Here is a 13,148-nt window from a genome sequence, read left to right as displayed (position 1 = left end):
CCTCAGTGTGAAAAGACGGAGGATGGACGGAGGATTTTTCTGAAGAACAGAGCTCAGTTTAACTGCTCAGGACAAACAAGAGACTCATGAACAACATCACAAAACATAAAAACAGTCGTGGATCATCAGGTAACCACACACAGTATTGAGAATCAATGGTTCACATACTTTTGAACTGGGTTATTTTAATAAATTCAGCTATTGTTTTGTCTTGTGGATTATATGTAAACATCTTTTATGTAAAATATCTTACTCAGGACAGTACTAAACAAATAATAACATGCATTTTGTATGATCTCTCTTATTTTGTTAAAATTATTTACATTTTCACAGATTCTGCAAGGGGTTCACATACTTTTTCTTACAACAGTATTAGAATTATTATTTACAGTCAGGTCCTCAAGTGGAAAATGTTTGTTTGTATATTGATTTAGCACTTACACATTCTGCAAAGGAGGGTATTAAATTATTGAACATGGAACAATCAAATTACTTAAATAAATGCCAGGTGTGTATGTGTAGGATATTGTTTTGTGTAGGACAATGTTTTATTATTATTATTATTATTATTATAATTATGCATCATTTTGTCTTGTGCTGTATGTTTGTATGTTATGTTTGGGTGAAATTGTATGGTGGTTTGTAACAGTGATGTGGGTTGACGGTACTGTATGTGTTCACCTGCTCTCTCGTTTGTCCAAGACAAATTTCTCCTAAGGGAGAAAGGTCATAAAGGTCAGTAACTGAACATCCGTTTCCTGCTTCTTGCTCAACAAATAGTGACAGTTTTGTTTCTCTTTTAAGAATCAACAATGTTACAGCCACAGCATGTTGTTGAGTAACGTCTGTTTCACACTGCAAGCATGAGCGGCGCGTGAGCAGCGCATGAGCACAACTACATCATCACTGCAGCTGCAGAGATGCGCACTGCAAGCGTTTGTTCAGCGTCACAGCAGCGGCTCATATAAAGTGAGCATTTCTTTACAAAGACAGCTGTACATTTTTTTTATAAAAGTTGGTCATTTATAAACTTGATAGTCTTGAAAGTTTGTTAACATGGGGAGGTGTACAACATTCTCATATAAATGTAAATAAATTCGTAAAAATAAGTTTTATGTTCACAAGACAGCAAACACAGCGAAAAAAGCCAGCAAACTCAGGTTTGATTTGGGTATGCTATGGGTATGCTAATAACTAAAATAATGTTTATATATGGCTAGTTTTCTTTAGTTTTTTATAATACACCATACTTTAAATGATAATTAAAAACAAGGTAAATCTTCTATAATTATTTTGTATTCTTAAATTTTCTTTTCTGCCATACTCAAATTCTTGTTAAAACACATTAGACATGCTTATTCTGTGCATTATGAACACTTTTTGTGTGAAATTATATTGATTTTGTCCATCAAAGTGTACTTTCACTTTAACCCTTAAATGCATACCTCGGGTCTTTAGTGACCCGGGACGTCATTCACTACCCTCCTCCTCGTTCATTTTTTAAAGTTAGACATCAACCTTCTTGGTATTCCTCAATCAATTCATTATAAAGAATATAACAAGAAAAAAATCATAAAATTATAAAAGAATGCCTATTTTTGTATTCATTTTTTGTAAAAATGTATAGGGTCACTAACGACCCGAGGTGTGTATGAGTGTACGTATATTTTTTCTGCACAACAATAATTGAATCTTAGATGACAGAATAAGTGCAGTTCACCTTTATTCCACAAGGTGGCAATGTCTGATACACAATGCTGAAGTGACGACTCATTCAGACAGAAAACGAAATAATAAGAGAAACATGAAATGGCTCAGCGATTTACTGCAGAGCGAGTACTGAACGCAATCACATATGACTGTAACTGTTACTGAATGGATCTGGTGAAGCTGTTAGCGATCGAAATATTGATTTTGAAGATGTTGAAAATTATATGGTTCTGAGAATATGTTTGAGATCGTGAATGGGCTCATATTCGTGACCTCAAACATAAAACTAGCCTATTATTTGCTGAATTTACTGGGAAATGAGCTCTGACGATGAAAGTGATGCTGGCATAAAACATCTGCTCAAACAGAGCCCTTTCAAGCTCCAAAAGATAACAAAATACAATTTATTTTATTCTTCTGTAATTGTTACTCTAATATCAGAGGAGTTTTATATTATCACGACAGGTAGAGATCCTTCCGTGTTAGATATAGATCCGGGTCGATAAAGACCCGAATATGTAAGAATGGTTGGCGAAACAGTCATGCATTTAAGGGTTAATTGAGCGTCAGCAGCGCAGCAAAAACAGACTCGGCGCCGCAAACCCTCACTTCACTGCTGCTGCTCCTGCTGCTGTGTGAATGCATTCGTTGTTTGTTCAAATGTTTGTTCTTGTTGTCCATAACTGGACTTTTAAGTGTATTAACTTCATCTGCAGGCTACAGCAAAATAAAGTATGTCATATCAATAAACACAATAAAACCGGGCAAAAGGACATTAAAGACAAAAAAAATCAAGGGAAAAAAAAAAAACGTCAGACAGGCAAATCTAGTGTTCTCGCAAATCCAGCTGTTTCGTTTCTAAAATGCTTTTGGTGTGAGCTGACCGCGCAGAGGACGGAACAAAACCTTGCCGGAGCCGTAACGCCATCAGCTCCGGTAGCCGCGTCGCAGCCGCAACGTGCCGCACACGCGTGCAGTGTAAACGAAGAGTCAGGATTATTGTGATATTCCTTTCGCAAAGAAAATATATTTCCTGATATATGAATCCCCAATATATTAAGATAGTTAACAAAAGCACAAGCTCACCTGCTTGTACTAAAGTATTTAGCAAAGAGACTATCACTGAAGAGAACATGAGCACAGACATTACTTTATTTATAGTAATTATAATCTTAATGATGTTCAGCCAATAATCAACAAAGTAATAATAGGACATTAAACACTAACAGATCTCCCCCTATATTAATATTGAGAAAAACACATTAAATAACATTTAATTTTAACATTTACTCTCCTTTAACAGTCAGAAGCAAAGCATGCTGGAAACTAGAAATCTGCTGTCATAGAAAAACGCCGATAACAATGTTTATTTTGATATGAAAATATCAAAATAAACAGTTATCGGTTTCAAGGTAGTAACATGCTAACTATTCATGTTAAATTAAAGTAATACTCTTTGCATGTTTTATAACAGGGCCTCAGCAGGGTGTGAGATGGTTTTGCACAATTTTAAACTTCCACAAAAGTTCCATAGTCATAACGCAGCAATTTCCACACACGTGGTACAAGATATGAATCCAAATATAATAATAATAATAATAATAATAAATACACGTGCACATTACTTTGTATTCAAAAATAGTTAAAAGTTAACAGTTGTAATGTATAATAAAAACAGCTTTTGAAAGTTAAATTAAATTCAATAATGTTAAAGTTGTTAAATGCCGCTTTATTTATCATCTTATATTTATGTTGTGTTGTTTTTGTAATGTGCTTTTGTAAAGTTATACTTCTGTTAAATCAGGCACATCGTTTTGAACTTTAACTTGTTCATATTCCTTTTAGTAGTAGATATCCCTTTACATGTCAGTTTAGTTATTTGGACAGAAATATAAAGTACTGGTATGGCTTGATCATAATCATGCATGCTTTTTAAGAGAGTGCTCCTGTTAATGATTTGATAGTATTTTAAAATAATTGCCTTTTCTGTTTTTTCTCTCATTGTTCTTTAGATATGAAGCTGATGGGTCTGCCCCGACCCAGGAGTGATGGACTGAAGAATTTCCAATGCTCTTATCCTGTTTTATTGTACTTTTTATTTTTCTTCTTATGATCAATAAAAAGGTGGTTTACAAATTCTGAGTTGAAAGTCATTTTCTTCACAGTACAAATATTTTATCATGTAATTTAAATTATATTAAGTCAGGTACAGGTTTACTAAAACATAACTTTCTTTTGCAAATGAGCACATTAAAGCACATTAATTTCACCTACAGGAATAAAAAATAAATATAAATGGGGCCCAGTTCTCACCCACTGTGGTCCCACAAAACCCCATAGAGGGGCCATTTGCGGGTCCAGTGTTATCACGCTTCTGGGACCCATAAGGGTTCTGTATGTGGCCCACATTGGCCCCATTTATTAGAACCCATATGTGACCCATGTGGGCCCCTATAATGAACACACAAATGGGCCCCACTTAGAGCCCACTATGGACCCATCATGTGCCCCTATGGGCTAACACACATGGGGCCTGTGTGGAGCCGATGGACAAAATTCTATGGGCCCCACTTGGGTTGCCCATGCAGGGCCCAAGTGACAGCCCATCAAAAACCCACATGGGGCCCACATGGACATGTTGGCTGGGTAGATTTTAGATTATAAGAAAAAAAAAATAGATATATATATATATATATATATATATATATATATATATATATATATATATATATATATATATATATACTAAAAATTCAATAAATGTAACCAGTTGTTAGGGTTAGCTGTTACCCATAATTGTACAAAAACAACTATAAAAAATAAAATACAATTCTAAATAAAGCCCAAATGTGGCCCATATGTACCCTCAAATTAACAATGTGGGCAACCTAACTGGGCCCCAAAATGTATTCAAAATGGGGCCCACATTCAGCCCATCAATGTGCCCACTCTGAACCCATGCCCAGATGATGCCCATATAGCCCAGATAAAACCCACATGGGGCCCACATGGACATGTTGGCTGGGTATATATTTTTGGCATTTGTTTTTGTTGCTTAAGGAGTTTGTGACATCCTTGTATACGGAGAATTGTTTCATCTTAATGAATTGTGACAATAAAAGTTGTGACATCCTTGTATACGGAGAATTGTTTCATCTTAATGAATTGTGACAATAAAAGTTGTGACATCCTTGTATACGGAGAATTGTTTCATCATGTGGCTGTTAAAAACACTTAAAATAATAATAAAACTAACGGATACAATAGGGGCTACAGCACCTTTGGTGCTTGGCCCCTAATAACTCAAAGCACACTGAGAAAAGTCTTTGAACAGAATCGACTTGAAAGTTGGATGATCATGTCTTATGGTGGATCAGGTTCAGTGTCTGGAGGAGAATTCAGTGTTCATTTCTCCAGCAGGATTCATCAGAACTGAGCAGTGTGTGAACTGAAGACAAAAATACCAGCAGGAAACTTCATAGCTTCCGTTTTAAGAGTGAAACATTGTGTACAGATAAAAGTTTAGCTCCGCCTGTCAGTATCCAGTATAAAATCAGGAAGCATACGCAAAGTTAAACTAAACTGTCTGCAGCTACTGAATAACATGATTCTCACTCTGGATCTTTATTTCTGCAGGTTTTTTATTATATATTCAATGTGATTTTAACTATGGATTGTTCTACATCTCTCTTCTCACAGGTGAGATTCATGTTTCTAAATACATTTATTTCTCCTTTACTGATTTTTATAATGATGATTGGATTAATTGCTATATTTTATCAGAAATATTTTTAATTAATTATATATAAATTATTACAAACCCGATTCCAAAAAAGTTGTGACACTGTACAAATTGTGAATAAAAAAGGAATGCAATAATTTACAAATCTCATAAACTTATATTTTATTCACAATAGAATATAGATAACATATCAAATGTTGAAAGTGAGACATTTTGAAATAATCATGCCAAATATTGGCTCATTTTGGATTTCATGAGAGCTACACATTCCAAAAAAGTTGGGACAGGTAGCAATAAGAGGCCGGGAAAGTTAAAAGTACATATAAGGAACAGCTGGAGGACCAATTTGCAACTTATTAGGTCAATTGGCAACATGATTGGGTATAAAAAGAGCCTCTCAGAGTGGCAGTGTCTCTCAGAAGTCAAGATGGGCAGAAGATCACCAATTCCCCCAATGCTGCGGCCAAAAACAGTGGAGCAATATCAGAAAGGAGTTTCTCAGAGAAAAATTGCAAAGAGTTTGAAGTTATCATCATCTACAGTGCATAATATCATCCAAAGATTCAGAGAATCTGGAACAATCTCTGTGCGTAAGGGTCAAGGCCGGAAAACCATACTGGATGCCCGTGATCTTCGGGCCCTTAGACGGCACTGCATCACATACAGGAATGCTACTGTAATGGAAATCACAACATGGGCTCAGGAATACTTCCAGAAAACATTGTCGGTGAACACAATCCACCGTGCCATTCGCCGTTGCCGGCTAAAACTCTATAGGTCAAAAAAGAAGCCATATCTAAACATGATCCAGAAGCGCAGGCGTTTTCTCTGGGCCAAGGCTCATTTAAAATGGACTGTGGCAAAGTGGAAAACTGTTCTGTGGTCAGACAAATCAAAATTTGAAGTTATTTTTGGAAAACTGGGACGCCATGTCATCCGGACTAAAGAGGACAAGGACAACCCAAGTTGTTATCAGCGCTCAGTTCAGAAGCCTGCATCTCTGATGGTATGGGGTTGCATGAGTGCGTGTGGCATGGGCAGCTTACACATCTGGAAAGGCACCATCAATGCTGAAAGGTATATCCAAGTTCTAGAACAACATATGCTCCCATCCAGACGTCGTCTCTTTCAGGGAAGACCTTGCATTTTCCAACATGACAATGCCAGACCACATACTGCATCAATTACAACATCATGGCTGCGTAGAAGAAGGATCCGGGTACTGAAATGGCCAGCCTGCAGTCCAGATCTTTCACCCATAGAAAACATTTGGCGCATCATAAAGAGGAAGATGCGACAAAGAAGACCTAAGACAGTTGAGCAACTAGAAGCCTGTATTAGACAAGAATGGGACAACATTCCTATTCCTAAACTTGAGCAACTTGTCTCCTCAGTCCCCAGACGTTTGCAGACTGTTATATAAAGAAGAGGGGATGCCACACAGTGGTAAACATGGCCTTGTCCCAACTTTTTTGAGACGTGTTGATGCCATGAATTTTAAAATCAACTTATTTTACCCTTAAAATGATAAATTTTCTCAGTTTAACATTTGATATGTCATCTATGTTGTATTCTGAATAAAATATTAAAATTTGAAACTTCCACATCATTGCATTCTTTTTTTATTCACAATTTGTAGTGTCCCAACTTTTTTGGAATCAGGTTTGTATAATATAAATGATTGAATGTTTGTACTATTGTAACAGTTTGATCAACATTTGTCTCTATATACATTGATTGATTGTTTAAATGTGATGGACATCAGACAGAAACACATAAAGACAGAAAAGTGTGAAAACATGAAGCTCGTCAGACGGAGCAGCAGCAGTAACAGACCAAACTGTGAGTAGACTAATATCAGTCATGTGTATAATATCAGACTAATATAGTCATATATAGTGACCCATAAACCCGTGTGAAACCCATGTGTATTAAATGCTTTAGCTGACAAACTTCAAATTTTACAACGTAATCTCATAAGAATACGTGTGTATTTTTACTTTAAGTGTGGTTCTACCACACGTACATTTACCTATGTTTTCATACACAAAAACGTACAACACTAACGTATTTATAGGACTAAAACGTACAAATACTTACGTATTAACAGCAAAAAAAAAAAAAAAAAAAAAAAAGTAAATCATGTAACGTAAAGTGTGCATGAATTCCCATGTATTAATATTAAAATTGTGGCTTTAATGATTTAAATCTGTTGTATTCAATTGTCATATCAATACATGCTTTTAGTCAAATTTATTGAAAGCAGTTTACTCATCTACTTAATATGAAATAACATTTCTGTTCGTGCTGCAAACTCGTTCCGGAGGATTATTACATAATGTTAAACAAGACTACACTTTGAAACCTTAAAATGAATAAAATTTCTGTAATTTTGTAATATTTAGTTTGTTTGCTGTGCATTTTCTCCTACACAGTGACTGACAATATACCATAATATATATCCATTTTATTTGTTTGCTGTTATCCATATCTTTAGAATCCATATGGTAAGGAACAGATCCAAATTCAGCCCTTTATCCATCGATCTTTATCTTCATTCTCAGCAGCGACCGTCACAGTCAAAGCTCGCGCACGTTATGATTCACATTTGAAAGTAGCGCCCTCAAGAATCACTGATATCGAACGCTCATTGGTTCTCTCCTGCTTCGTCACAGATTGTGACATACCGTGTTTCAGTGGATTGACATTTGAAATGAGTGCATGCCTTCACGGAGAGAATAAGCCGAATTCATAATTTAAAGTCCCTGTAAAGTCAATTCTGAGAATTGTTTCTAAACACATTATAAATGTTACAAATGTATTGCTGAAACACATTACAAAGACTGTGAATTGTGTAGTGCTGAATTGTGAAGTTAGAGCGAAGTACATCGTGTGAAGTACATCGTCTGTGGCCGGATGCAACCGATCGGCGAGAGTAGCCGTGTACAGTCAGGGAGGAGCTGAAAACGGAGACATGAAGTCGGACACTTTCTGCTTCCCGTAGTGACGCTCGTGCTGCGTTTGCATACTTTATCACAGCTGAAGTGAAATAAATGCAATATTTGACTAATACACTGACGTTTCAGAGACATTTTCATTCAATACTTTATGTACTGCTTACAGCGTCTGTTTTTACAAGAATAAAGTTCAACATAAGCATATATATTATTTAAATGCCAATGTAGTGGGGTCTATGTTTTTTATCAGTTTTATTTTTATAAACAATGACACAATACAACATCGCGACTACATGAAAAGAGCTTTAACTGTTATAAAAACATTATTTTTGAGCATTACTGGAACTGAAGGCGTGACAATAAACACGAAACACACGTGATCGTTGTCATGCGGTGAATCCGGCCAATCGTGAAACAGCTGTGTCGTCATCAGCGCTCGTCCAGCTCCTCTTGAGAAACTGCACTGGCTAACTCAGGCGGCTGATCTCGAATCGCTCTCGCGGTACTTTAAAGCCATACGTCACAGTCACATGGTGTCGGCGCTGTCTCAAGTCGGACAACATTTCTTACCAGCATGCACTGCTTCAAATCAGCCGCCGATCGGTCTGTGCGGCGCGGCGCTCCATGAGCTCGAACACACCTATTAACTGTCAATGACGCACCGAACATGGCCCCGCCCCTAACGCTACAGCAGTTCACCCTCTCAATCTCGCGTGTCATTACAGTTAACGTTAGTTATACAGCCCTTTGCACATTTAGCTCGTAATGCCTACTAAAATTTGTAACCCTCTAACGTGATTCTTTTGTTTATATGCATCAGAATGTTTGACTCATTAGATAAGCCAGTTGATGCTGCAGCTCTCGTGAGTGGGTGTGGTTTCAGCACCGACAGCGGACACGCCCCCAGCGTTTGAGGCAGAGAATACTGCTCATTTTTTCGAGATTTTGATAACTTATTTAAATTTACTTGCCGATTCTTTTAATAATTCAAATTTGGCTGGGTGGTTAATAACATATTTTTCTGCGGTGTGACAAACTCAAAACACACACTTTAAAATGACTTTACAGGGATTTTAATAAATTCAGTTCTGCTCTGTACCCTATAAAAACTATTACCGCCAGAGAGGACTGCGACTGGAACTCATCATCATTAGAACTACTTTTGGTACCACTTTTGACATTTTCGCAAAAAAATAAATGATTGTGATTACACTTGTTTGTCTGTTATTCTTTTATTTATAACAGTATGTCGTTTTAAGAAATGGTTATGGGTAGGTTTAGGATTAGTGGCGCTATATATATCGTTTTAATGTTATATTTTTTACTAAAATTGTAATTTTCCTACACATTTCTGTCCGTTTTATTCTTTTAACATTCTGTATAAAATGGGTAGGTTTAGGTTCGAGGTGGGGTTTAGGGATATTACATTTATCTATTACATTTTTTATCATTACATTTATAAAGTAAGTATTTTTACGTTTTAGTGCCATAATTACGTCAGTATTGTACGTTTTAGCACCTTTCTAAACATACAAAATAATGTGTTTTGAAAGTTACATATTAATAACTATGTATTAACAATGAGACCAGGCTGCATTTTAAAATATTAATATGAGTGTAATATGTAATATGAGTGAATGTATGATCTGAATCTATAAGTTCAGCCACTGTATGAAAATTATGATGATAACTGGTTATTTTTCTTAATTTTCAGTCTCTGTTGATCCAGTCAGAGCTGCAAAGTGTCGTTCTAATGAATCAAATATGATCAAACATGAGGTGAGAAGAGAAAACTGACACATAAAATCACATTGATATATTTGCCACATACTTAAACATTTTTTATAATCTATTATGAATGTTTTAATGAGATGTTTAATAACACTGAGCTCATGCAGCTGTTGATCTGATGTCTCGTGATAAGATGTTATATCACTTTAATTAAACTCTGTGTGTGATTGAACAGATTCAGAAAATCAGACACAGAGTTTAGTTAAAGTATGGCAATGATAATATTAGGTAGCCTACTGTTTATGTGCTTTATTTAGTGTTAAAAACGTCTAATGTGACTGAATATCATTCTGTGTTCCCAGCTTTTTAGCTGTAATGAAAACAACACTGGCTAATTCACCTCAGAATGTTCAAGAATGTTCAAACTGTTCAAAACTCAAAAACGACAAAGATTAGTTGAGTCACTCCGCATGTACTTTAAATAATGTTTAAATGGTGTAATATTTATGAATTTTACTATGTACTTGCCCATTTCATCGTGTCTGCTGTGCTGGGCTGTGCAATGTGGACAGTCAAATGGCTCATCTCTGGAATCTTATCGCATCTCGTCTGGTTAGGACACGGTGTCATATAGGCCTAGTCTTGCTAGATTTACTATTATTGACTGTTTTACATTCCTGTCACAAAGTGCCACATTTAGACAGATTGATCAGAGTCACAGATGAATGTTTACAGATCTGATTGTGTTTAATTGACAATGTATTATAGACTGAGAAAAAAACAAATCCGAAAACAATGAGGATAATCTGATATATGTATATATATTTGATTTCTAGTGTCATGTGATCCAGATGAGCCTGTCAAGATTGATTCTGATGTTGAAACTGAGATTCTCTCATCAAAACCCTTCATCATGTTCTCAAGAACACACAACATCACTGACGTCCAGATACCAGCAGCTGAAGACCTGAAAATCTTCATCTTCTTCATCATCATCATCATCATCATTATCATCAGAACACAGCACCTGGATTGTTAATGTGGAGCAGCGTATCAAATGAAAGAATAAATCCTTTAGTTTAAAGATGCTCATGTGAATAACTTTTATATAGTTGTGTTGACACGACTTTCTTTTCCTCACCTGGATTCCTCCACAACGTGTGACATTCTGAATCAACACTTTATCATCTCTATACTGTAATGAAATCGTTGCTTTACTGTGATTATTGTTTCTGTGATGTTAACTACTTTATGAGAAGTTTTTGTAAAGGAAATCAAACATCATATTATTGAAGTCAAACAGTGTTGATCTAAAGTATGACTTGTGCTGTTTTGATATTATTGTGAAGGTTTGAATGAAGATCTCTTCAGTTCCAGCTTTAATATCCTAAAGCAGGCTGTGATTGTGCTTTTATTGATGGAGTTTATGACAGAATGACTTTTATTCTCCAGTTTCTGTCGTTTCACACAGAAGATCTGTTTCTCTTTCTGACAGAATCATTTCTGTTCTTACCAGAGACTGTGTTTCTGATTCATCTGTCAGCAGATCATCATGATGATGATGATGATGTTTCATATCAAGCTCATCTTCATCATCTCCTAATGGAAGAATATATTCATAAACTCATATCAGTCATAAATACACTACAATGAGTCTCTTTATAATACATTTTCCTCATTTAAAAGCTACTGAAAGGTGTATTTTCATCATTACTAGATGTAAGATCATTTCAATTTAACTTTTAACAGTTCAAAACAATATCTACTGAGAGAATATGATTCCAGATGCAGCCATACTGTTTCCAGAGGTTAAATTTACAACTCAGTCAATAATCTCATTATTATTTGAGTTGATAACTGAATGATATTTAAATAAATTAAACTGAAGTAATGTCATAAATATGTATCAGATTGTGTTTTATATTTCTAATAACACACAGAATATTGAGTGCAGTTTCCATCTCTGTCCACTAGATGTCAGCAGTAGATTTGAGGCCTTTAGTTTCAGATTCAGAGACAGTGAAGAGAAATCAGAGATCTGATCTGAAGCTGAATGAGGATCATCATGTGTCACATATGAAGCTCATCTGGATCACATTATATTACAGGATCAGATTCATGAGATCATTAAATATGAGCAGATTTTAAAAAAGGACACTATCATGAAAACAGATTGATATCAGACGAGTGTGAACAGAATAATGTCTGAAAGATCATGTGACACAATGAAGACCGTTTGAATGTGTAGTTCTGCTGTGATGGAAACTATGGACTCATATTCATGATAATGTTCTGCTGACAGAAGAGATTCAATAAGACAACAAACCTACAATGATCAATAGAGAAATAATAGAGAAACAGGTGGAGAAATAGAAATCAATCATCTGGAGAATTCATCTAATCTTCACAGCAGATCTCTATTGTTTCAATAAACAGATTCGCATTAGTGTGTGTGTGTGTGTGTGTGTGTGTGTGCGTGTGTGTGTGTGTGTTGGGTAACTCAAGTTAAACACACGTGAACGTGATGAACAGCAGAAGAACCGGTTTCACCAGCGTCTCTCAGGAGTGACAGCAGTAAATGTATGACAGTAAGACACTGAATCATCATGTGACTCACAATCTTGCAGAGATTGATGGGATTCCCTCATATAGTGTGAGTGCAATCTATACATTATTGTGTTTCTTGTGTCTTTTGCATGTGTGTAGATTTAAAGACGCAGTCATTATGAACAGTTGTTGTACAGAAAGACCTGCAAACTCACAAGTGCTCATGAATGAAACTCCTGGAGGAGGTCTGGAGGCTTCCTGCGCCACAAGAAAACTGGGATTTTAACATGTAAACAAAGTAAACGGTTGAACTTGAAAATGAACTGAACTTCATTTTCAGTAATTGGTAATATTGCACAGCTTTATTATTTATAATGACTTTATTAATTGATTCTCTTTTTAAACTGTACGCAGTTGATGTAGTGAACTCAGTCCAGGCTTCTGTGTTCACGTCTGAATGT

The 13,148-nt window shown here is 35.8% G+C and overlaps 1 long non-coding RNA gene across 1 annotated transcript; it reads left to right on the top strand.

Annotated features, from left to right (window-relative positions):
- Positions 1 to 5,251: 5,251 nt before the first annotated feature.
- Positions 5,252 to 12,550, top strand: LOC125252164. Its single transcript, XR_007181164.1, has 4 exons — positions 5,252 to 5,409; positions 7,218 to 7,294; positions 10,124 to 10,188; positions 10,977 to 12,550. It is a non-coding gene; the product is annotated as an uncharacterized LOC125252164 (long non-coding RNA).
- Positions 12,551 to 13,148: the final 598 nt, after the last annotated feature.

This window comes from Megalobrama amblycephala, linkage group LG18 (genome assembly GCF_018812025.1).
Source record: "Megalobrama amblycephala isolate DHTTF-2021 linkage group LG18, ASM1881202v1, whole genome shotgun sequence".
NCBI lineage: Eukaryota > Metazoa > Chordata > Actinopteri > Cypriniformes > Xenocyprididae > Megalobrama > Megalobrama amblycephala.
Note: the sequence above shows the minus strand (reverse complement) of the source record. Positions and strands in the feature narration are given on the sequence as shown.